General features: G+C 39.1%; 1 long non-coding RNA gene across 1 annotated transcript in view; it reads left to right on the top strand.

Moving 5' to 3' along the window:
* Window positions 1-8,338: 8,338 nt before the first annotated feature.
* LOC147005669 (uncharacterized) overlaps window positions 8,339-26,885 on the top strand; it is a 61,393-nt gene continuing 42,846 nt past the window's right edge. The window contains exon 1 of the long non-coding RNA XR_015046643.1: window positions 8,339-8,522. This is a non-coding gene — a long non-coding RNA (uncharacterized LOC147005669). The remainder of the gene's footprint in view (window positions 8,523-26,885) is intronic.

The following is a 26,885-nucleotide window of genomic DNA, read 5'->3' as shown; positions in this document are numbered from 1 at the left end:
CATTATCTTTGAACTACTGACTGTATTAATTGTATGCAACCGGAAAGGGCTAGGACATGATCCAGTAGTGACTACCCAATTGGTACAAACAACACCACAAATGAAACCATCTGATAGTTTTTCAATTATCTTAATGTAATTCCTGAATGAACCTTTCTGCTTTATCTTACATCTTAAATGTTCTACAAAATTTAGCTCAAGCATAGCTTCTTTCTCAGATATTTTTTGCTGTTTGCTTGTTTGTTTTGAGAAATATTCTTAGTAATTAGTGAAGGCTAGAATTAAACTTTCAATGTTCCTACTTATTTTTTCCTAAATGTAACGTATACATTTTTACATGTGTGTGTCTGTCTCTCTCTTTCTCTGTGTATTTGTGTGTGTGTGTGTGTGTGTGTGTGTGTGTGTGTGTGTGCAGGCCTGCATGTGGATGTCAGAGGAAACTTTCAGATGTTCGTTAATACTTAATGATTTGCTGCAGATGGACCTCAGTCAGGTCCTTGATCTGCAGGAAACCTGAGGGTTCCAGTTACAGGTGAGCAAGGAGTCAGCATGGATGACAAACAAATACGGACACAAGGGAGCATGGTATCTGTATGTAATTTATCAAATCAAGCACCAGACTTTTAATACAGAAGAAAATAGGGAAGTTAGGTGACACAGCAAGGTACAATGAGGTTACCAGATGCTTAATGATTCTTACACAAAGCAGAGGAATGCAAACACAAAGACTGGCAGGAACTGGGCAATAAAACAACTGAGAAAAGGCAGCTCTATCTAAGGTCAGCTATATTCTTAGAAGCTAGGTGTGAGGTCTTTACACTCCCAGGGCAAGGGCTTTCACGCCCAAGTCATGATTCTAATTAGGGAGTTCCACTCTAGCTAATTTTCTCATGAATAATGCAATACTCTAGTTCCTCCTTAAACCACAGCCCAATCTACTTCTTAAACCATTGTAAGTTCCTGTATATGGGAGTGACTCGGCTATTCTAAGTAATTACTATGTAGACTAGCCCTGAGATTTCTAGCTCTATTCAAGTAAATTGTAATGCTTGATTACTTTCACTGTCTCTACTAAAGGCAATTCTGAATGTCACTGAATAGGCAACTTTCTTACTGAATTCCAAGCCCAGGGTCAGCTCAAGAACTACCTAGGGCACCGGTGAAGGCCAGGAAGCAAAGTTCAATTTTGTTTAGGTATTTGGCAAGTCATTGCTTAGATGCACCTATAATAAAACAACACCTAAACAGAGCACACAGATCCATTAGCAAGGCAAGTTTGCAGCCAAGGAGCATTGGTTATTCGGGATGCTATGTTTCCATCCGGGAGACTGTTTCCATGAAACTCTTTGTCTCAGGACTGCTTCCAGGTTTCTAGGCCTGTCATGTGAGTCACTACTGGAGTGGATGTAGCAGTAAGGGACTAAGCCTAGGTGTGGAGGTAGCAATGATCAATAAGTACAATTGAAGAAACCAACACATAAATTTTATGGTTGAGCCGAGGAGACAAAAGAAAATGAAGAACTTGGAGGTCAGGCAGGTTGTTCTTTGAAGACTTCTAGCTCCCCCTCCTATGGGCTACTTTCTCAGCCCTGATTTTCTTGATAATAATGCATTTGTTTTCTTAGTCCATGCAGTGGGAGTGGGTATTTTGGTGTATATGATACAAATAGCTAATTCTTTCTGTTTTCAGCAGCACAGATAGTCAAGTACTGGGAAACCCTGATGAGTTCAGAGACTCACTTATAATGCTCCTTGACTTACAGTACTGTGTTATGCTCAGTTATCAGGAAGAAGAATGCCAGGGATTTCAAGTCTAATGTAAAAAACAAAGAAAGTATTTTTCTTTTTATTATTTTCTTCATTTACATTTCAAATGCTATCCCGAAAGTCCCTTATACCCTCCCTCCACCCTTCTCCCCAATCCACCCACTCCTGCTTCTGGCCCTGGCATTCCCCTGTACTGGGGCATATAATCTTGGCAAGATCAAGGGCCTTTCCTCCCATTGATAGCCTACTAGAACATCCTCTTTATTACACGAGTTAGTCTTGGATTGTAAGCCTTCCCCACTGGGCAAGTTAGGACTTTGATACCTGAGTCCAGGAACTTGGAATATATATATATATATATGCATGTGCATTATTAAGCCGGGTTTCTCAAACTTTGGGGTTATGTGACTAGGGGAGTAATAATGGGAATGCCATCCTTCAACCCTGATAGTGTTTGTTCAGACATCGAGGCAGAACCATGCAAAAGGAGAAGGACCTTCCTGACCTGGGAAAAGTAACTTATTGTGCTATCAGAAGCTAGTGTATTTCTACAACTTGGTCACAGGTGTCTGGGAACACTTAATTGCCTTTCTCCCATGGTCCAAGACTGGGCTTTCTATTATTTCAAGAATATTGGTCTCTGCTTCCTTCAAGGGCAGGAGCCACCTGCATGGAGGAAATGTTGGTTATCAATCAAAGGGAGTGTTGGCTTCGGTGACATGACATGGAGGCTTTGGTATGGTATTTTCTGTCTGTTTCCAAAGCTGGCATCTGCCCTCCAGGCAGGGGGCGGGGAACTGTAAGGGGGAAGGGGAATTTCATTCTTCCTGTGCCAGGCTGGGCCTTCTCCAAAGGCAAGAGGCACCTATGAAGGGGAGAGGGAAGGGGCATTAATTTCTCTAGACTCACTTGACAGGGAAGTGCAGAGGCAGGCTCCCAGTGTCTTTTCAACAGTTATGTGACCATAGATCTATTGCAAATTTGAGGATAAAGTAAATTATAAAGCCACTCATGAATTGAATACCCCTCATGTGCTGAGAAACACATCTTGGTAGGATAGTACATTGTAGAGTAGGGAATGTTTTCTCCTGTGGTCATAGGATGAGGTGAGAGGTGCAGATACTTTCTGCAGTCCACACACGCGTGCGCGCGCGCGCGCGTGCGCGCGCGCACACACACACACACACACACACCACACACACACACACAGAGAAAGAGAGAGAGAGAGAGAGAGAGAGAGAGAGAGAGAGAGAGAGAGAGAGAGAGAGAGAGATTAGAAAGTACCAAGTGCTTGTATACATAGACAAATAAAAGTTCTGAATCTACAGTATGATTTCTACTACAGGACTGTCTCATTTGCAGATTTCAGCCATTTCAAATTGCCTATTGCCTGTAACTTAATCATCTCATTTTACAGAAGAAGAAACTGAGCTGTGAATAGCAAGCTAACTCACCTTACATTGTGCCAGGCATTTGTTTTCCTTCTGTTACTTGTTTTCTTGGAACAGTTGCTAGTTTCATTTTTTTCTTTTTCTTTTTTTCTTCTTCTTCTTTTTTTTTTTTTAAAGGAGATAATCCAGCATGCGTTCCAGGCGCTGAGCTGAGCCACCATGTACAGAGTGACTGCTGTCGATGTAATATTCAAAACAGCTGGCTTCAATAAAATCACCACGTTCATTGCTTACTTCCAAATCTAGTCTCCATTTACTCAGAGTATTCCAAAGCAACTGACAACTGAATACCTTGGTTCTGGCTCAGCACTGTATTATATTTTGGTAATTTGCCAATTGGCTTTCCCCAGCTTCAGAATTTGCAAATGCTTTCTTCCCTTAGTCCTTAGGAATTGTTCTCTAAACTCTTGCCATCTGGGAAACAGCAACAGCCCATCACTATTAGTAAAACATCCGTCACTATTTAATTTCCATTCTGGTATTGTCCTCAGGGGTCCAGGCACATTCAGTTCTAGGACTGAGTTCATTTTCCCTCTTGCCATGGTGCCTGTAACTTATCTTACTTTTTACTTTTCTCTGCAATACAGCCTAAAGCACCTGACTTTGGTGGGTTTATGAGCAAAGCACTGAGAGCAATTAACATTTGAGTGAAAGCTACCTGTGGATTCCCCTATTTAACAGCTGTTAAATGAAATTACTTGTCTGCTCCAAACTCCAGGCTGGTGGTTTGTGTATACACAGGTGGGAATTACAATGCACATGTACAAAGCAGGGATTAAATGGATTGGATAGCATAAATCAAATTGCAATTTTGAAATCCAAGCAGTAATCCCAATGGGTGCAAAAGAAAAGCCTACAGAGATGGATCAATATGTAGTACATCAGGAATGTTCAAGGATAATCCAGTGTTTAATGGTCACAGATCTATTTTCCAAGCCTCGAATTGGCGGATATCATATCCATCATCTAAATTTAAAAGGACAAAGCATCAGTAGCTGGTATCCCCGTGAGTTATTATGAATTCTCACATTTCACATTTTGCCTTTCAGTTGCATGAGCTCCTGGATGTGGATTGTCAAATAGTTCCAATTTGGCGAAAACATGAATATTATTAAGTACACACAGAGATTTAATGTTTGATGTTCTTCTTTATGGTTCCACGAGATAGCACAGTATATTCTATCTTAAAACGGATCAAAGTGAACCTAAAATTATGATGCTAGTGAAAGCTTTTATAATGAACTCCCCCCCAAATTGGTAATGACTCATTAAATATAAGCAATTTAAAAACGGGTCATCACATCACAAAGTGGATAGTGGTGATTCTTATTTGCGAAGCCTGATTATATTATTCTGAGTTATAAACATTATCAGAACACTTGACATATTTGTCCACTAATGTGTGAACACCTCTGAAACATTAGGAGAATTGAATTATCTGGAGACAATGCCATATAAATGGATCATACATTAACTAAGATATTTAGCATACTTTCGTTCCCTACTAATTGCCATAGTATATTTTATCTTTTAATCTGTGCAATAATCCAAGAGCAATGCTCTTGTAAAGCTCCTGCACCAGAGTAGAGTTTAAAGCTCTGAAACATTATGTAGCATATAAGCCATGAGGGTAGCTTACCCAGTCGTCTGACACGTGAGCTTTAGTTTTCAACTTCTTTCTTCTCCTCTGTGATTTATTCTTTTTTCCTGATAGAGAAATCTTTTTCTTTTTTTTTTATCGCCATCTTACTTATTTAATTTAATGTCTAGTACAATTTGAGATGCAAAAGAAAAGATACGCTGTAACTGAGAAAATGCTTGGTTTACATATAGACCTATAGGATTCTACCATCTCTCAGTTCCCCCTGCTGGTAAGGAGGAAGTTTTAGGCCAACACTTTGAAGGAACTCAGCCACTCAGGATGGCTACTTGGATCATACCCCAGGTTTAGGTGGTCCTGTTGTGGGTCAAGAAACTTCATTGTTTTAGTCAGATATGCTGGCCAGAGGACAGAGAACATTCCAGAGATATAAGAGCTTTACTCACGGGTGGTTAGGAGATTCTGGTCCTCAGTTGAGTGACAGGGCTGGGCTTCTGTGACTTTCTCATGTCAAATGTTAGTGTTGGGGTTACAGTTTCAGAGAAATCTTTTTCAAGAGCTAGAAGAGAATTGAAAATAGGTATACAGACTCTAATAATAGTTTAGTTGCTATATTTTGCAGTGTCATGTCAGCTGTCTATTCAAATATTGGTAAGAGTTGTGATGAATTTGTCCCAGTAGACAGTCCTGCCTCATTCAGGTCTCTGTTGGGGGGGGTGGGGTGGGGGGGTTACATCTCTACCAATTACTTTTAATTGCTCTGTTTTAACAGCAATAGCCATGCTCAAGTCTTCAGCAACTGGAGGTCAACATCCTTTGGAAAAATGTCTTTTTATATTGTTTTTCTTATTATTTTCAAACAGTTCCTGTCCTCATCTATACCATGCAAGTCAATAGCACAAGCTTCATTTATCATGATGCACATTGTAGAGACACTTGGTATTATATTCACCATGAATATGTCTATTTACTTCCTTTTTACAGTGCCTTTAAAACAATCAAGTAACAATGCATTGTTATTTGTGCATAGAGAAATATTGATGCATTTATATTACATTTACTAATATTTAAATTGTAGTTAAAAGATTTTTTATAGTTATTTATTAGTGTGGAAACTTATTTTTCTTTATACTGACATGAAAATAAATAAATAAGATATAGATGGTAGAGCTTTCATTTAATTTAAGCCATGATTTTATACACAAAGGAAATACACAGTCTAGCTATGTAACCAGAATGTACTATACATATGATTAGATTTCTAGAAGGTTTCTTGCAGTGACATTAGAGTAATGTTTCCCTCATACTGTGATTATTTAGAACAGCTTTATTTCTGTCATATTTAGCCTTTCATTTAACCAACAGTTAATGGATAATTAATAATAAATGTAAAAGACATTAGATATTTATTTAAAATGAAAAAAATCCCATTAAAATGTAAAATCATAAAATTGGGTGTGAAGGAATAACACATTAAATTAAGTAATTAGCAATGTGCTGTTGTGTATTAATTTCTGCAGCAACTAACCAGGCGCTGAATAATTTAAAGTCTAAATAACACCACATACTTTCTTTAGACAGAGGCTGAGAATTTTTTCTGTTGGATGTCTGCCAATGGTGTTCGCTGTCAGAAAAAGGCAAAAGAAATTGATGAGATAGACTTCTGCAGTTTAACATATTTGACAAGAGAAGTAAAAGAAAACCACCCCACTTCTAACACTGCAGGAAGCCCATCAAATTCTTGTAATAATTTCCAGAACAAGTAGTGTGACCCAGCTGAATTTTTAATTAAATATGAATGTGTTTTAGTGTTGCATGTGCGTGCAGTGATTTTGAGATCCTAACATACAAGGATGTGAATTAATGTAATTTAATACTCATTTGAGAAATGAGGAATGTGTATTATTGGTTCCATTCTACAGAATAGGAAACTGAGGCACAGAGATAGGCTAAGCTTTTCACATAATAGCATGATAGGAAATGGGTGGTAGATTTTAGAGAGTTTATCTGTTTGTTTGAGATGAAAATATTATCCAAATATTTTGGGGAAATCAAAAAGAAGAGGAATATTGAAGGATTCTCACTGGTGGGAAGAGTGGTGGTGGCTCAGTACCCATTGCATTTCTGCTATTCTGAGACTCCACAATGAGAAGGATGGGATGATTTGAGTGTTTATCTAGATTACCACAGAAAGATATGGGGTGAGCCTCAGGGAGTGTCCAGTGCTCTTAAGGGAACAGACTACTCACATTCTTATGCTTCATCTCACAGTCACACAGCTGACTTGTGGGAAAACTTTGATTTCTTCTCAGTAAATTATGGTTCTAAGATTAATCTTACACCTGACCTTTGGTGTCTTTTCTGTATTCCAAATATAGGTCCATGACTTATGTCATATGGCTTTGCAGTTACAACTTCTCAAAAGGTAGAAGGTGGTTTTCCATCTCTTCCATGTATTCTGTCATCATGTTGACCAGCTGAAAGTGACCTGAATAGTCCCAGCTTGAGAGGTTTCTGGTGTTGTCCCTATATCTCAGTGTTAACATGAATAGGAAGAATATAAGATATATTTGTCTTAGAAGAATGGAAGACATGTGACACTCACCTAATCCTACCCCACTGGCTGGAGGTCAACATACTGAGATCCATTGATGTGATTACATAAAACTCTGAGAGATAGATGCTCAAAGTTGTCTTACACAGTTAAATCCAACCTAAGGAATGGTGCTAGCCATATTCAAGGTAGGTCTTTCTACCAATTAGCCTAATCTAGAAATATTGCCCAGGCAATTTTAGATCATGCTATGTTGACAGTCAATATTAACCATCACCAAGTCCAAGGGTCATTAATACATTACTGATTACTATATTTGGGCACTTGGTTCAGATTGGTTTCACCCTTTATATCTTATATTCTTTTCTGTCCCATGACTTCATCCTGAGTGTCTAATGATATTTAGTCAGAATATGTCCTTAGCCTCTTCTGTTCAGTGACAAGTTCTCAGATTTTGCTTTGGAACCTTCGTGCTTTTGAGAATTAATGATTGGGCAATTTTTTGAATGTTCTCTGTTAGAATGGTTAATGTTTCTCAAGGTTATATAGATACTACAGGCATTGAGCAGGAAGACTACAGTTAAGAATGCCATTATCATCTGAGTAGAACATGAGGATCCTGACAAAACTATTCTCCTGATGATACCTACATTGCTTATCTGGGAGTGTTGGTCAGCATTCTCAGACTTACTTTTCACATTGTGTTTTTGAGAAGATATCAGCTTTTACATGCTTTGTATTTTATCAAAATGTATGCATGCTTTTTCAGTTTTTTCAGAAAAAATACTGTAGGCAGCTGATGCCTAAAAGATGACTCCGGTTTCCACAACACCACTGTGCAGGTGCTAGCCCGAATCTGGCGCCAACCCCTCCCGAGAGGGTGCATGCAAATTAAGGTGCCAGCAGATTGATCAATCCCAGGAGGACACAAAGCTTTCCCCTGTGACTGGGTGTATATAAGGAGTCCTCCCTGGGTGCCTGGGGTTCCCATAGCAGCATCGAGGTTTTCCTGCAATAAAGCTGTTGAGAAGAATTCGACCTTGTTGTGTCTTCCTTGCCGGACGAGGTCGGCGCGACATTTTGGTGGCCCATACAGGGACCTGAGGGTCTCGTGGATTCAGAACTCTTCAGCTGAGGAACGGTGGTACAGGTAAGTCTCCCGAATTGATTATTGGTTAAAAGGGGGGATATGTTTTTCTCACCCGTGGTCCCAGTGTGGGTAGCTCTTATCCTTGTTGTTTTGTTTTTTGTAATTTCTGGTCTCTGCTTTTGTTTGATAGAAGCAGTTAAGGCAGGTCAGAGAATTCTTACAGAACAAGAAAGTATGTCAGAGAAAGATAGGAAACACATAAGCAAAAGAAACGGGACGAAAAAGAGAGAGAAAAGGAGAAGGGAGAAAAGGCACATTCAAAAGGAAAAGGAAATAATGAGAAAGAAAAGGAAATAGCAGAAATATATCCCTCATTAAAAGACTTAACAATAAGTTCAGCAAGTTCTGACTCTAGTGACTCAGAGCTTGATAAAGATGAGGAAGTTGACCTAGAAGAAGAGGCAGCTCGGTATGAGAGGGATAGGTATGATCTGGATTGCCCATATAGAGCCAACCCAGTGAAAAAGGGAGTGTTGGGTAACAAAAGGTCAAAATATTATCCCATTGCTGTAGCTCAATTAGCAATTTTGGGCATTAAATCGTGTTTTCAACATTTTGGAGCACCCCCTCAGAAAATCATTACATCTTATAATGCTAATCAAATACAGATCCTAAGTTCTTTGATAGATGATTGGGCCCTATTGCGCTGTAGTTTTGATGGGGAATTAGATAATCATTATCCCAAAGATCTTTGCTATAATTTTTTAGTGAACATCCAGTGATTTTCCCCAAAGTCACAGCATCTAAACCCATATTGGGTGCATTGGATATTTATACAGATGTTTCTAAAACAGGTGTTGGTGCCTATGTAGTTAATTCTCAAAAACCCGTTCTTTTTCAATCCAATCCTGGCACCCCTCAACTTACTGAATGTAAAATTGTGTTGGAAGTATTCAAAGCTTTTAAGGAATCTTTTAATCTAGTCTCTGATTTGGCTTATGTAGTAAATGCAGTGCATGCATTAGAAATTGCAGGACCTATTAGACCCACCAGCCCTGTGTGCACCATCTTATTAGAGTTACAAAAATTGATTTGGAAAAGAAAACATAAATTCTTTATTCAACATATTTGAGCTCACTCTACCTTGCCAGGCCCTGTGGCTGAAAGAAATGCCTTAGTGGACGCTAGTACTCATATAGAATTTCTTTTCCATGCCACCCCACTAGAGCTTGCAAAAGATTTTCATCAATTGTATCATGTTCCTGCTGGCACACTTCCGCAGAAATTTGATATCTCTCAAGTCTCAGCACGAGATGTGGTGTTACAATGCCCACAGTGTGTACAATTTTAACACCTTCCTCATGTTGGTATTAACCCTCAAGGATTGATCCCTTTAAAACTGTGGCAAATGGATGTTACTCATATCTCAGCATTTGGAAAATTAAAATATGTTCATGTTTCAATTGACACCTGTTCAGGTGTCATTTTTGCCTCCCTCATGTCCAGTGAGAAATCCCGCAATGTGGTTGGCCATTGCCTAGAAGCCTAGGCAGCTTGGGGAAAGCCAGATAGTTTAAAAACTGATAATGACGCCGCATATACATCAAAATTATTCCAAACCTTTTGCAAAATAATGCAAGTTAGTCACTCTACTGGTCTTCCCTACAATCCACAGGGCCAAGGCATTGTGGAAAGAGCACATTGAACCTTAAAAGAACTCTTACAAAAACAAAAAGGGGGAATCGCCGATGGCTGGCCACCCAAAGAACAATTATCTTTAGCTCTCTTTACTTTAAAATTTTTAATTCTGGACGAACATGGTCGTTTGGCTGCAGATAGGCATGCCATGACCTCGCCTATCCTTAAACAGGATGTCAAATGGAAAGATGTCTTAACTGGAAAATGGTATGGCCCAGATCCTGTTATTTCGAGATCCAGGGGAGCTGTTTGTGTTTTTCCACAGGGTCGAGAACACCCGATTTGGGTACCAGAGAGGCTGGCACGAAATTTGCTCCCCCTGACAGAGATATAGATTGTAATAGTTCCGGAAGGACATGTCTTTTAGCAGAGTGTTGGCAGGGTATACTGCTGTGGTTGTGAAACTTCCCACCTTTGTGCCTATAGTAGATTTTGAAATGTTTGCCACCTATGCCCATTGGTGCTACTCACTGAGTGGTCCAATTTGAACCTCTTTTCCTCAAATCTTTGCTTCTGTATGAGAATGAGTTCATTCATCAAGAAATTAGGATAGAGATGGTCAATATTGTCCACAACATAATTACACCTGGGACATCTATTATTGTCCTCCAAACTCTGATGAATACACTTGTAGCAAAATCTGTGGCCACATTTCGTCATGTATGCCTCCTCAATCATATCAAAGCAGGTGGGACTTTCTCTTATTTCTCCTTGCAACCTTGAGGAGTTCCATAGGAATAGACTTAGTTCAAGAACAGGTTAAAGAATTGTATAAAGTTGTACAAGCTAATTTCTCTCAGTCTCTTGAACAGAGTCGGCTCTTATCTGAGTACCTTAAAGGAAATTGTTCGGCTAAAGTGGAGCAGTTGTCCAGAAAGCTGCTCCTCCAGATTGCCAAACTCAATAGAATTCGACTAGACCCTGTCACCTTGGGGGACTTCACCTCCTGGATAACCAATGCCTTCTCATTCTTTAAGGAATGGGCAGGAATGTTGGCCTGGGGGGCAGTGGTCCTCCTGGGTTGTGTCTTTTGTATCTGGCTATTGTGTTGAATCAAACGAGAGCATGCTCAGTATAAGGCAGTGGTGTACCAAGCATTGATGGAGATTAAAGATGGCGCATCTCCCAATGTTTAGCTGGCCTCTTTAAAAAATTAAGAGTTTGCCCTAGGTCGTTTGGCAGTTGTAGTCACACAGATCCACGGTATCCAGTGACGGGCAACTTTCCTTATGCACAGACCAACCTAAGACATGGGGCCTGGAGGCGATAGGGTAACCCTATGACTGGTAAGGCTGTGACATGAAAGGATAGACCTAAGACAGGAGCTGTGGCCGATGGACAGACTTGCCCAGACCTAGTCCAGCATCATATTATTAAACAAAAAAGGGGGAGATGTAGGCAGCTGACGCCTAAAAGATGGCGCCGGTTTCCAGTACACCGTGGCCGTAAACAACACCACTGCGCAGGTGCTAGCCCGAATCTGGCGCCAACCCCTCCTGAGCGGGTGCATGCAAATTAAGGTGCTGGCAGACTGACCAATCCCAGGAGGACACAAAGCTTTCCCTGTCCTGGGGTGTATATAAGGAGTCCTCCCCCCGCCCCGGGGTTCCCATAGCAGCATCAAGGCGTTCCTGCAATAAAGCTGTTGAGGAGAATTCGACCATGTTGTGTCTTCCTTGCCGGACGAGGTGGGCTCGACAAAATACATATTAACTGAATCTGTAAAACTTCAAAGAAACCTTTTCATTTCCATCATTCTTACTCCCTGGAGCAAATACTTTTGACAATAACTTATTTATGTAAGAGCCAGCCAACCACTTATTGACTATCTATCTCTACAACTTTTAAAATTTGTATGCTTTGTAAACTCTGTGCTAGACTTCTTTTTTTGTGCTTTATTTGAATATTTATTTTTACAGTTTCATATAATAAAATTTGGTTATATTCCTTCCATTTCCTGGAAAACTACCTTTAATTTTTATGTTTCCTTAATTCATAAATTTTCAATGGAATTATTTCTGTATTTTTGAGATTTCGATATGATCAGACATGAAATTTCAAGACATATAATCATAGGTAATCCTCCTTTCTCCTTTTTTGTCTTCTCCTATGTCCTAGTATTAGAAATTTCTCTCAAATTTATGAAATTTTTGTTTTTCCTTCTTTTTGATAACTTAAGAAGTCTAGTTAGTGCTGCCAGTACACGTGTGGCATGTGACCCTCCATGGGAGCATAGAAAACCTACAGATGGCATTCTATCCTCAAAATAGAATGCTTCTCCATCATCCCTGACTGTTATCTGTTGTCAGCTCTCTTCAGTAAGGAGTGGGGCCTGGAGACAACCTACTCCATCTATCCAAGAATTTTTGCTGGGTTTATGTTATGCAGATAACCACAGCTACTATAACTTGACTGTATTGTCCATATCCTCTCTGGAAGGTGATTTCCCAATACTCTTCTTTCTGTATTCTTTACCATGTGTGTGATATTCCCAGAGCCTTGGGATAGCAGGGTTAACATGGATGTCCTGCTTAGGAATGAGCACTCATTCCCCTATTCTCAGCATTGGCACTGGTTTTCTTCCCATTGGCTGCTATTGGCTGCATTAAGAATGAAAGCAGTTCAGGTCCATAAGCACAAGCACAAACATAGATATTTGGAAAGGAATTCGGCAACGTGGTGATTTAGCAAAATAACAACAGCAAGTTTCATCCTAAAACCCATGATCTCTCCATGACTTTTGACCATAATTATATTTTAAGGCATTCTATTTCCTCTTGTAGAGCAGGCCTCTAATCTAAAAATAGAGTGGTTAGCTATGTCTTAACAGTTGTGCCACTACTATTTCAGTGGGCACATTTTGTCTGGCATGTTGGAATTGCACCATACAAGACCAGGGCTGAGTAAGTACATCAATGAATTATTCTCTCCCAGCAGTGTGTGCAGCACATTTATCACTGTGGAAGATAAACATCAAGGAAGAAGTTCACAGTCAGTTTGAGATTGGTTTCTCTTTGACCTGTAGCTGAAGTATGTGGTATCATCAGTCTTACCATGTAGGTATTGTGGGAAACAAAGGACAATATTAGAGACCCTGGCCAATATCCAGTGCCTTTTATTTAATAACCCATGCAATCTGGGATTAATGTTGTTCATACACCCATGGTAATTTTACTTGACCTCCGTTCTTCTTAAAAGCTGCATTTTAAAATTAACTTTCTAAGTAGTGTGTTTCCTTAAGGCTTTTTCATAGATTCTTTTTTTTTTTTTTTCCACTGTGGCATGACCCCAGCCAGTTCTGAGGCTGAGGGCAAGTTTAATTTTTCCTGTCGGCATTAATATCATCATATCATTTATATTTTATATAAAATTTATATTTTATATCATACAAAGACTATGATCAGTCTTTATGACATAAAATAGTCAAGGAATAAACAAAGCATGAATAAAATAGTCAAGGAACAAGCAGGGCAAAATCAAGGCAATAAACATAGTCCCGTGGTCACTATGTTCAGGGGTTTATCAGGATGATCCAGATAAAAGGAATGCAATACATTCCTTGACTGTAATTGCCTCGAGCCTACTTTATTGTCCTAGCCTGATAGCTATTTCCTTCCGAATTCCTAGAAGTGGCTGGAAAAGCTCTCCATATCTCCCCACTTTTTATTTTATAAACAAAACTGCACATATCTTAGGTTCTTCTGACAAGAATGCCCTCCTTACCTGTCATGAAATATGCATTATCAAAAACAATGCACTTCTGTCTTAGGTTGGTAAGGTACTGTGCAGAACTTACCCGTCTCTGACTGCTAGCCTGTTAAATTCATAACTCTGTCTGAGAGTCCATTTTTAGTTTCAAGCCACGCATTTTGGCTGCCAAAATATTGATGTCGTTAAAGGCAAGTTTTATCACAATGGGCAGGAATAAGTATTCCCAGGACAAGAAGGGCTAGCATGATCAAACAATATATGCCATTCTTGAAGCTTGACCAAGATGGAAATACTTGACCTCAGGCCACGGATAATTTTATTAGCAGTATGTGCAGCATCAATGCTCAGTGGAGCGGCATTCCTTAAACTCATAAGCTTGTTATACAAAGTTAAATTTCCAGAGAGGTGTTAGAATTATGCCAAATAACCTGCATGTGTCTTTGAACTTTCTCCCAATTATAGTGACTATCATTGGAACTTTTAGAAGTAACACAAATCCATTGGTATTTGGCATGACACTTGAGATGGTTCCTTATTGGAAGAAGGTTCAGAGCTTTTAATAGATTCTTCATTTTGGTTAACCCAGTCACTATTTTCTTTTCTTTCCGTTCATTAGACCCATTTCTGCCGCGTGTGTGTGTGTGTGTGTGTGTGTGTGTGTGTGTGTGTACTCTCAATAGCCTCCCCTTTTCATTCCATATATATTCTATTCTACTTCCAATTTTTAACTTAAACTTTAAGCTAGTAGGCTTTTATATAGCTCATAATATCCTCCTCCTCTAGATTTTCTTCCATCCCCATAATCTTCACTGTGTACGCATTTCTTGCCCTACTACTACCCTTGCAATTTATATATGTTACCATATATACATACAGGGTGATATATATATGTATATGTACGTGTGTGAGTGTATGTGTATGCATGTATGTATGTATGTATGTATGATTGTCCTAATTTTTATCTTAATAGGTATAGCAGAGTTTGTTTATCCATTCACAAACTGATGACTACTTGAATTGTCTTCACATTGAGCTATTATGAATAATGTTTTATGAGCAATGATTTATAAGTCCTGATAAGGGTAGCTTTCATTTCTTGTGTATAATTAACTTAGTAAATTATTAGTAGGTCATGCTTAAGTTTTTAAGGATCTAACAAATTGTGTTCCAAACAATATCTTCCATTATACGTTCTCATTACTAAATCCAAATCCTTGCTTTTATAAGTTTTGTTATCTGCTTTCTGTTTATAGGAATTCAAAAGATATGAGTTTTTATTTTATTATAATTTTAATGTGCATTTGCCAAAAGATTAATAATATTGAAAAACCCTTATTTATTTTGAGGCAATTTATTTTTAAGACATTTAACTAAATAATTTCCCCTATTTTTATTAATTTTCTTAGTATTAGTTTTTATTATATTCTACTTGGACAGACTTTATATTTTTAAAATATCTTCTCTCAGTTTTTGTTATGTCTTTTCACTTTTTTGTTCTGTTAGAAATATAGAAGGTTTTAAAATTTATTTTGATTGGAAATATGATTTTCAGTGGATTATCTTTTCATTTAAGCAATCTTCGACAAAATCATAAAGGCTGTTTCTTGCATTTGTTTCTGAAATTTTTACAGTTAATTTTTATTCACAAAAGAGATAAGGACTAACTAATTATCCTTTTTGTAGAAATATATTCAAAATTTATATCACTTGTGAAAAATGCCATGTTATCCTGCTGAAAGCAAATCTACCTTGATTATAAGTGTTTCCTTATGAATGTCTGATTCAGTTACCATGACTTTTAAGTCTGCTGTTATATCACTACCACGGTGTTAATTTCTGTAGCCCTATTACTTACTATAATTACTATTTTGAAATGAGGAAAGTCTTCTTGTTTAATGATCTGTATTTTTTGTGAATACACTGTCTCTGTCTTCAGGTCCCATTACAGATGGTTGTGAGCCACCAGGTGGTTGCTGGGATTTGAACTCAGGACCTATGAAAGAGCAGTCAGTGCTCTTAACCACTGAGGTAGCTCTCCATTATGATCTGCATTGTCTATGACAATAATAGTGGGTGTGGAAAGTTTATTTGTGTCAACTCTGAGACATTAAGATTTCATTCTCTTCTGCTCAGTATTTTTCTTCTACAAGAATCTCTTTGTAGGGTGCCTATTAATTCTTTTTCCTCATCATAGTTAGAAATGATGACATTGAGTCAAGACTTGTGGACTTTGGATTTTATTGGAAGGTAATGTTTCAGCTACAGCCTCTGAGTTCTTCCCAATATTTTCCAACTAGGAAGCAGAGAATACTCAGGTCCGAGTAACAATCATATTTTCTAGACAAGTTTGAAATGGACATTGGAAGAAATGCAATGTTACTAATTGAAAAGTGAAAAGTATAATTCAGGTTTTCTTTTTGCTTCAAAAATTTAGTTAATGTAAATGTTGTTGGGAGACCAAGTTGGTGATCATGACCTTTACTGCCATCAAAAGTCTTAATGGTGTCTGTATTGGCTAGTTTTGTGTCAACTTGACACAGCTGGAGTTATCACAGAGAAAGGAGCTTCAGTTGAGGATATGCCTCCATGAGAGCCAACTTTTTTGTTTTTTTGTTTTCTGATACAGGGTTTCTCTGTATAGCTCTGGCTGTCCTGAAGCTCACTTTGTAGACCAGGCTGGCCTTGAACTCAGAAATCCGCCTGCCTCTGCCTCCCGAGTGCTGAGATTAAAGGTGTGCGCCACCATGCCCAGCGAGAGCCAACTTTAAGGCATTTTCTCAATTAGTGATCAAGGGGGAAAGGCCCCTTGTGGGTGGTACCATCTCTGGGTTGGTAGTATTGGTTCTATAAGAGAGCAGGCTGAGCAATCCAGGGGAAGCAAGCCAGTAAAGAACATCCCTCCATGGCCTCTGCATCAGGTCCTGCTTCCTGACCTGTTTGAGTTCCAGTCCTGAGTTCCTTGGTGATGAACAGCAGTATGGAAGTGTAAGCCAAATAAACCCTTTCCTCCCCAACTTGCTTCTTGGTCATGATGTGCAGAAATAGAAACCCTGACTAAGACAAATTGGTACCAGCATAGTGGGCATTCTTGTGACAACCTGACCATGTTTTGGGGAGGTCTGTGGAAGGACTGTGGAACTTTGGGCTAGAAGATCCATTCGGTGTTAAGAACTCTGTCGGATGTTGTGTAGGAGCTTGGAAGATAATGTGTGCTGAAAATGGAGGCCTGGTTTGTGAAATTTTAGAGGGAAGATTAAAGACTCTTTTCAGGGCCATTGCTATTTTGAATATGAAGATTCTGTGGTTCTGGTGAGCAGGGGCTGAAGAATCAGCTGAGATTAACATGATACCAGAACTACTAAAGCAAAAGCTTTGCATTACTGGGACTATTGATGCTGGTTAGCTTGAGCTAAGAAATTAGCGGTGACTAAGAAGAAACCAGCATCATTGAGGTGACATCTTCTGGGAAGTGTTTTCTAAGAGCACAGAGGCTGCATTCCAGAGATAGCCAAGGTTGTACCTTGTGCTGTGGCTAGACTTGGTAATGTGTAAGAGTTATCCAGGTGGTACTGATTTTGAAGGTATGAAGGGGTCATGCTGAGCAGCTGAGGCTCGGCACTGTGGGAGACCATGGAAGGCCATTGGTGAAGGTGCAGCCTCAGTTGCAATTGATGGACCAGGTCTGATAAATCATTTTATCCAGAATGCCCCCATCCCTGCTGTGATGGCGAATCTTGATTGTCAACTTAACTGTCGCTGAATTCAGTTACTATCCTAGCTTCTGTGCACTCATCTGGGGGATTTCTCCTCCCCAACCCCTGACTTGGGAGCTTTCCATCTTTTATTTATTTATTTTATTGGATATTTTGTTTATGTATATTTAAAATGTTATCTCCTTTCCTGGTCTCTCCTCTAGAAACCCTCTATTCCATCCTCACTCTTCCTACTTCTATGAGGGTGCTTACCCACCCACTCCTGCCTCCCCTGACACTGGGGCATGGAGCCTTCCCAGGACTAAGGATGTCTCCTCTTATTGATGTCCAACAAGGCCCTCCTATGTTACTTATGAGGCTAGAGCCATGGGTCTCTCCATGTGTAGTCTTTGGTTGGTGGTTTAGTCCCTGGAGTTCTGGGGAGTCTGCTTGGTTGATAGTGTTGTTCTTCCTATGGGTTGCAAATACCTTCAGCTCCTTCTCTTTCTAACTCCTCCATTGGGGACCTCATGCTCAGTCCAATGGTTCACTGCAATCATCCACTTCTGTATTTGTCAAGCTCTGGCAGATCCTCTCAGGAGACAGCTATATCAGGCTCCTGTCAACAAGCAGATCTTGGCTTCCACAATAGTATCAGAGTTTCTCTGGAGAATTTCTTAATCAGATCACTTGATGCAGGAAGATTCACCCTCAGTCTTGGCTACATCTTTTGGTGGCAACATGCATAAATGGGCATAGAAAAAGGAAATTTTGCTTTCTAACTGCCCTCTGTCATTCTCACTTTCAAGGTCATAAAGTCAACATTCCTTCTCTAATATTAGAGCCTCAAGTGAGTGACAGACCCTCTCCAATAAGACAATTTTCCACAACTGGTAACATAGCATTAAATTATATGAGCTTATGCAGGACATTATCATTCTAATCACCATGTGATGTGTGTGTGTGTGTGTGTGTGTGTGTGAGTGCACGCTCTTTATGTATGAATATATATGACATATACATATATATATATTCATATGCTAAATATATTAACACACACACAAAATCAGTTCTGCTCCTTTAGAGAAACTTGATTAATATACCTAATATCTGATCATGTTTGATATCTAGTCTGGTTTATCTTGGTGATGTCTGATCATCTGGCCTTCTGTTCAACAAGAGTTCTGCTAATTTTTTTTTTCTATCTTTCCCTTTACTTTGGTGCTTGCTCTTAGCAGACTTCATCCTTTTTGTCCTTCCTGCCCCTTAACAGTAATACTAATTAAGAATTAAACCTCTTAGAAATGCTTTCATTGTGTCCCATAGGTATGTCCCATTCGGTATGTTGTGGCTTCATTTTCATTAAACTCTAAAAAGTCTTTAATTTCTTTCTTTATTCCTTCCTTGACCAAGGTATCATTGAGAAGAGTGTTTTTCCGTTTCCATGTGAATGTTGGCTTTCCATTATTTATGTTGTTATTGAAGATCAGCCTTAGGCCATGGTGGTCTGATAGGATGCATGGAACAATTTCAATATTTTTGTATCTGTTGAGGCCTGTTTTGTGACCAATTATATGGTCAGTTTTGGAGAAGGTCCTTTGAGGCACTGAGAAGAAGGTATATCCTGTTGTTTTAGGATAAAATGCTCTGTAGGTATCTGTCAGATCCATTTGTTTCATAAATTCTGTTAGTTTCACTGTATCCCTGTTTAGTTTCTGTTTCCACGATCTGTCCATTGATGAAAGTGGTGTGTTGAAGTCTCCCACTATTATTGTGTGAGGTGCAATGTGTGCTTTGAGCTTTACTAAAGTGTCTTTAATGAATGTGGCTGCCCTTGCATTTGGAGCATAGACATTCAGATGATATGATAGTATATATAAGTGACCCTAAAAATTCCACCAGAGAACTCCTAAACCTGATAAACAGCTTCGGTGAAGTAGCTGGATATAAAATTAACTCAAACAAGTCAATGGCCTTTCTCTACACAAAGAATAAACAGGCTTAGAAAAAAATTAGGGAAACAACACCCTTCTCAATAGTCACAAATAATATAAAATATCTTGGCGTGACTCTAACTAAGGAAGTGAAAGATTTGTATGATAAAAACTTCAAGTCTCAGCCGGGCGTGGTGGCGCACGCCTTTAATCCCAGCACTCAGGAGGCAGAGGCAGGCGGATTTCTGAGTTCGAGGCCAGCCTGGTCTACAAAGTGAGCTCCAGGACAGCCAGAGCTATAAAGAGAAACCCTGTCTCGAAAAACCAAAAAAAAAAAAAAAAAAACAAAAAACAAAAAAAACAAAAAACTTCAAGTCTCTGAAGAAAGGAATTAAAGAAGATCTCAGAAGATGGAAATATCTCCCATGCTCATGGATTGGCAGGATCAACATTGTAAAAATGGCTATCTTGACAAAAGCAATCTACAGATTCAATGCAATTCCCATCAAAATTCCAACTCAATTCTTCAACGAATTAGAAAGAGCAATCTGCAAATTAATCTGGAATAACAAAAAACCTAGGATAGCAAAAACTCTTCTCATGGATAAAAGAACCTCTGGTGGAATAACCATGCCTAACCTAAAGCTTTATTACAGAGCAATTGTGATAAAAACTCCATGGTACTTGTTTAGCAACAGACAAGTAGACCAATGGAATAGAATTGAAGATCCAGAAATGAACCCACACACCTATGGTCACTTGATCTTGACAAGGGAGCTAAAACCATCCAGTGGAAGAAAGACAGCATTTTCAACAAATGGTGCTGGCACAACTGGTTGTTATCATGTAGAAGAATGCGAATTGATCCATTCCTATGTCCTTGTACTAAGGTCAAATCTAAGTGGATCAAGGAACTTCACATAAAACCAGAGACATTGAAACTTATAGAGGAGAAAGTGGGGAAAAGCCTCGAAGATATGGGCACAGGGGAAAAATTCCTGAATAGAACAGCAATGGCTTGTGCTGTAAGATCGAGATGAGAATTGACAAATGGGACCTCATGAAACTGTAAAGCTTCTGTAAGGCAAAAGACACTGTCAATAACACAAAAAGGCCACCAACAGATTGGGAAAGGATCTTTACCTATCTTAAGTCAGATAGGGAACTAATATCCAATATATATAAAGAACTCAAGAGGGTGGACTCCAGAAAATCAAATAACCCCCTTAAAAGATGGGGCTCAGAAATAAACAAAGAATTCTCACCCGAGGAATACCGAATGACTGAGAAGCACCTGAAAAAATGTTCAACATCCTCAATCATCAGGGAAATGCAAATCAAAACAACCCTGAGATTCTACCTCATACCAGTCAGAATGGCTAAGATCAAAAATTCAGGTGACAGCAGATGCTGGCGAGGATGTGGAGAAAGAGGAACACTCCTCCATTGTTGGTGGGATTGCAAGCTTGTACAACCACTCTGGAAATCAGTCTGGTGGTTCCTCAGAAATTTGGACATAGTACTACTGGAGGATCCAGCAATACCACTTCTGGGCATATATCCAGATGATGTCCCAACTGGTAAGAAGGACACATGCTCCACTATGTTCATAGCGGCCTTATTTATAATAGCCAGAAGGTGGAAAGAACCCAGATGCCCCTCAACAGACGAATGGATACAAAAAATGTGGTACATTTACACAATGGAGTTCTACTCAGCTATTAAAAAGAATGAATTTATGAAATTCCTATGCAAATGGGTGGACCTGGAGAGCATCATCCTGAGTGAGGTAACACAATCACAAAAGAACTCAAATGATATGTACTCACTGATAAGTGGATATTACCCCAGAAACTTAGTATAGTGAGATATAAGGTACAATTTGCAAAACACATGAAACTGAAGAAGAATGAAGACCAAAGTGTGGACACTTTGCCCCTTCTTAGAATTGGAAACAATCACCCATGGAAGGAGTTACAGAGACAAAGGTTAGAGCTGAGACAAAAGAATGGACCATCTAGAGACTGTCATATCCAGGGATCCATCCCATAATCAGCCTCCAAACGCTGACACCATTGCATACACTAGCAAGACTTTGCTGATAGGATCCTGATATAGTTGTCTGTAGTGAGACTACACCCGGGCCTAGGAAACACATAAGTGGATGCTCACAGTCAGCTATTGGATGGATCACAGGGCCCCCAATGGAGGAGCTAGAGAAAATACCCAAGGAGCTAAAGGGATCTGCAACCCTATAGATGGAACAACATTCTGAACTAACCAGTACCCTGGAGCTCTTGACTCTAGCTGCATATGTATCAAAAGATGGCCTAGTCGGCCATCACTGGTAGGAGAGGCCCATTGGACAGGCAAACTTTATATGCCCCAGTACAGGGGAATGCCAGGGCCAAAAAATGGGAATGGGTGGGTAGGGGAGTGGGTGGGGGTAGGGTGTGGGGGACTTTTGGGATAGCATTGGAAATGTAATTGAGGAAAATATGTTATAAAAAAAATTAAACCCTATATATATCCGCTACCAAAATGCCCAGTAGCAATGTAATTGTATTACTTAGATGGCCCTGAGTAAAACTGCTAACACAGTGTAACAAAAAAAGTCAGCTATTTTTTTATTGGATATTTTATTTGTTTACATTTCAAATGTTATCCCCTTTCCCAGTTTTCACTCTGCAAACTGCCTATCCCATTTCCCCTTACACTGCTCCAAAGAGGGTGCTCCCCTACCCACTCACCCACTCCTGCCTTACAGCCTTAGCGTTCCTCTACACTGGAACATCAAGCCTTCACAGGACCAAGGGCCTCCACTCCCATTGATGCCAGATAAGGCCCCTTTAGCTCCTTCAGTCCTTCCCCTCGCTCTTCCATTGGGGCCCTGTGCTCAGTTCAATGGTTAGCTGTAAGCATCAATAACTGTATTGGTAAAGGTCTGACAGAGCCTCTCAGGAGACAGCTGTATCAGACTCCTGTCAGCAAGCACTTCTTGGCATAAGCAATAGTGTGTGGATTTGGTATCTGCATGTAGGATGGATTCCCAGGTAGGGCAGTCTCTGGATGGCCTTTTCTTTAGTCTCTGCTCTACTCTTTGTCCCTATATTTCCTTTCGACAGGGACAATTCTGGGTTAAAATTTTGGAGATAGGTGGGTGGCCCCATCCCTCAACCGGGGGCCATGCTTAACCTCTATATATAATCTTGACAGGTTCTTCCTCCCCTTTGTGGGGAATTTCAGCTAATGCCATCCCTGTGGGCTCCTAAGAGGCTCCCAAATAATTTTTAATACTCTTCAATAAAGACATTATTTTTTTCCCAGGAAAACAAGAGAGTCCCTTTGAATGAGTAGCATAATATTTTTCCAGTAATAATTTGTGATTTCTATTTATTATTAAAACCTTTTAATTTTACTTATAGCATGTTCATATGATGGGATGGGGGCAATGCATGTGTGTTCCACAGAATATATAAAGAGATAGGAGGACAATTTTATGGTATCACCTGTATGTGAATTTCAGGCCTTAATGCAATCTCTTCTCACACTGAGACATCTGGCTGCAACCTTATTTATTATTACTTAAAATTTTCCTACTTCGTTTGAACTGAATATTGATTTCTGAAACTTAAAACATCCTAGAGCTTTATATTTTCTCTATATTTACACAACCATCATTTCATTTTATATTTATTTTGGCAATCCTGTAAAATAATCAAAATGTCTTGTTACATTTCAACATAGAATCATGTAATTAGGTTGTAATAATTATGTTTTGAGATTAGGAAACCAACCAAAGGGTGATTGGCAGGGTCCACTGATCATAAACTAGCTCTAGATACATGCATCCAATTGGGGTATCATTTGTCCATGATAACTCACCTAGTTTACCATCCTGTTTTCTTTTGTCCTTGCCACCAAGGTATGTACACAGAAAATTGGAGAGTATGTTTTGGTATCAGTCATTGTGGCAAGAAGCCCAGAATTTGTGGAAGGTAATAGTAGAGGTCACCTTACCTGGCAATCATGCACTGTAGCACTTTGGTCAGCTGGGCTAAGTCACCTTCATTTGTCATTCTCTGGGAGTGGGAGAGGAATTGCCTCATTAAATCACAGGCATGGTTTAAAACTTTTTGTCCTTAGAGGAAATTAACATTTGTTACATTGGAAGCCATCATGTACATGCTTTTATTTTCTAGTTCAGATCTTGGGTAGAGATTTGATTCTCAGTGTAATAAAATTTTACTTACACTTCTATGAATTTTAGTTTCAAGAAAGAAATATAGTATTTACTATAATGACTTATTAGTCATGCTCTGGAATGGTAGACTTATAGTATTAATATGAGGCTAAAAACCTCTAATGCTTTATAATATAGTTAGCAAAATACATTGCTCACTTATATATTGATGTATTTATAAGTAAGAGCACAGTATTATGGTCATATAGAAGGTTAGCATGTATATTCACGTTTAGTAAGTGTGTGGAAGGCTAGACTCCTTAGATTATAAGATTATGATGCTTGCACACTGGTAAAAACCACCTAACATCGATTTAAAAACACAGCTTCTATTGTTAAGTTTTGTAGACCTTGTACTAGCATACCTAGATATCATGTATTTTCTTAACTCATGGTAAATTTTAGGATTAGGTTAAAATTATAGCACCATTAAGTCAATTATGAAATATAAGATTATTTGTACCCAGATTCACATATTGAAATTGTAGCCCCAATGCAATGTATCAAAAGGTGAGACCTGTGGAGTAACTCTGTCATAGGGTGGAGACTTCAAAATTTGGCCAATACCCTTTAACCTTTTATTCTGTTTGATTTTATATTTGTATGTGTAGTATATATTTGTGTGACACATGAACATGAGTCACATGCATCCCATAATACACTAAGCAGAGGCTATTATGTGTCTGTCTCTACTGCTTTCTACCATACAGTTGAGGTAATGTTTCTCCATAAAAACTTTTCTGCTAAGGCAGGGTGTTGAAGTAATATTTAATAAATTAGTCTTGGTGGAGAGTTCACAACCAGCCTCAAAGGTTCGTGTTCCTGAATGAAAGGCATGCACACACAGCCTTTATATTTTAATATTCCCTCGGCAACACAATAGCTTGATCACTGCCTATCCTCCACTACCTCCTGCCTATAATTCCAAGTTTCTACTTACTAAATTCTGTGTTCTTTTTTGACTGTTCTGGAGCAAGAGGACTGCCCAACTAGGCTTCACTCAGGACTGCACTCTCCTGGATCCTTTTTTAAAAATTATTATTATTATTTTCTTTATATAGATTTAAAATGCTATCCTGAAAGTGCCCTATACCCTCCCCCCACCCTGCTCCCCTACAGACTCACTCCTGCCTCTTGGCCCTGGCATTCCCCTGTACTGGGGCATATAAAGTTTGCAATACCAAGGGGCCTCTCTTCCCAGTGATGGCCGACTAGGCCATCTTCTGCTACATATGCAGCTAGAGATACGAGCTCTGGGGGTACTGGTTAGTTCATATTGTTGTCCCACCTATTGGGTTGCAGACCCCTTCAGCTCCTTGGGTGCTATCTCTAGCTTCTCCATTGGGGGCCCTCTGTTCGATCTTATAGATGACTGTAGGCATCCACTTCTGTATTTGCCAGGCACTGGCATAGCCTAATATGAGACAGCTATAACAGGGTCCCTTCATCAAAATCTTTCTGGCATTGTACAATAGTGTCTGGGTTTGGTGGCTGATTATGGGATGGATCCCCGGGTGGGATAGTCTCTGGACAGTCCATCCTTTCATCTTAGCTCCAAACTTTGTCTCTGTAACTCCTTTAATGGGTATTTTGTTCCCTTTTCTAAGGAGGAAAGAATTATGCACCCATTGGTCTGCCCTCTTCTTGATTTTCTTGTGTTTTGCAAATTGTATCTTAGGTCCCGACTCCTTAACATGGTGGCTATGCCACTCTCTCCTGTACTTTTCTCAGGAATGGGTTCTCTCCTCTTCTCCACAATCTCCTGGCATGGTAGATTTCTTCCTTCCTCATCATCCCTAGCTTGGGAACCCCCACCTGTGGTTCTTCTCCCTACCTATTGGCTGCTCACATCCTTATTTACCAATTCAGTGTCAAGGTACCTCAGTGTCTTATGTGTGAATGTTTTTTGCAAATGATTTTGGGGACCCAAATTCATATTATAATTCAAGCAGCATGAGGCTAAAACCACTATGGAAGGATGGATATTCATATGGTGTATTCACCTGTCTTCATCTTGTAATGACAGAGTTATAGGAATGTTCTATGCCTGTCGTTTTTGTGATGTTTTTGCCGATTGAAACTCAGGTCCTCACACTTATACAACAAATAATATTACCTGACGAACCACTTCTCCAGACTTAACATGGCCCTTTAAGAAAAGTGGATGCTCCCTCTTACTTTGCTCTCATTATATGAGGATATAATATAAGATAGACATTTTCATAGGAAGAAGAGTCCTCATTGGACCTAGTATGTGCTTGACCTTGGATAATATAGCCTGAAAAATATGAGAAAGTATTTCCTATTATTTAATTAACTTCAGCACATTTAAATTAATTTCTGTTGTTCTTTTATTGTAGTGATCCCAATAGACAGAGGTAGGAGTCTAGGAAATAAAAAACAAAACACAATGAAAACTTTTATTAAATTCCAGGGGCATAATTACCTCATTCTAGACTGTGGTAGAGATATAAATATATTATAAGAAAATGAGCTTTCACATGAAAAGGAGAGGTTTGAAACTGAGTAGACAAGAGACAGTGTCATCTTATATTAAGAAAATTGTGCTTGACTAATTTTTATTTTCCCATTGAAAGGGGGTTTTATGTGGAAAGTCATATTTTCTCATAGGTCAATACTAACAGAGGAACAGAATATATGTTTAGTGAGTAGCCACACAAATATCTAAAATACGCATCTCAGCGTATCAAAAGAGGCAATGAGCATACAATGAGTCACATGAGGAACTGCAGAGAAGATATGAATATAAGAAGTACGTATTCCTTTTCCAGTGAGAATCTAGTAAAGTAAAGGAGATATGCAAACATGACAACACATTGACAACTCAGGGTAAGGAATTATAAATGCCATCAAATGGGCTACTTCAGCTTCAAGCAGATATAAAGACTTTGTAAGTCCTAGGTTTTTTTCTTCTTCTTTTTTTTCTTTTTAAAAAAACAACTGCATATAACTTCCAAGATAGTTGTGAAAGAAAACAATATAGGTGAAGCAGCTCACAAACCTCTGAGGATTGTACATCTTCAAGAGATGTTGGTGTTAGGAAGAAGGAAACTTGGAGTCTGCTCCTTTCAATGAATGAGTTTCTTCTTGATGAGTTGAACATGCTTTGTCTTTTTAAGTTCTT

Source organism: Mus caroli, unplaced genomic scaffold (genome assembly GCF_978045245.1).
Source record: "Mus caroli unplaced genomic scaffold, Mus_caroli_1 scaffold_3, whole genome shotgun sequence".
Lineage (NCBI taxonomy): Eukaryota > Metazoa > Chordata > Mammalia > Rodentia > Muridae > Mus > Mus caroli.
This window is presented reverse-complemented; position numbering and strand designations above follow the sequence as displayed.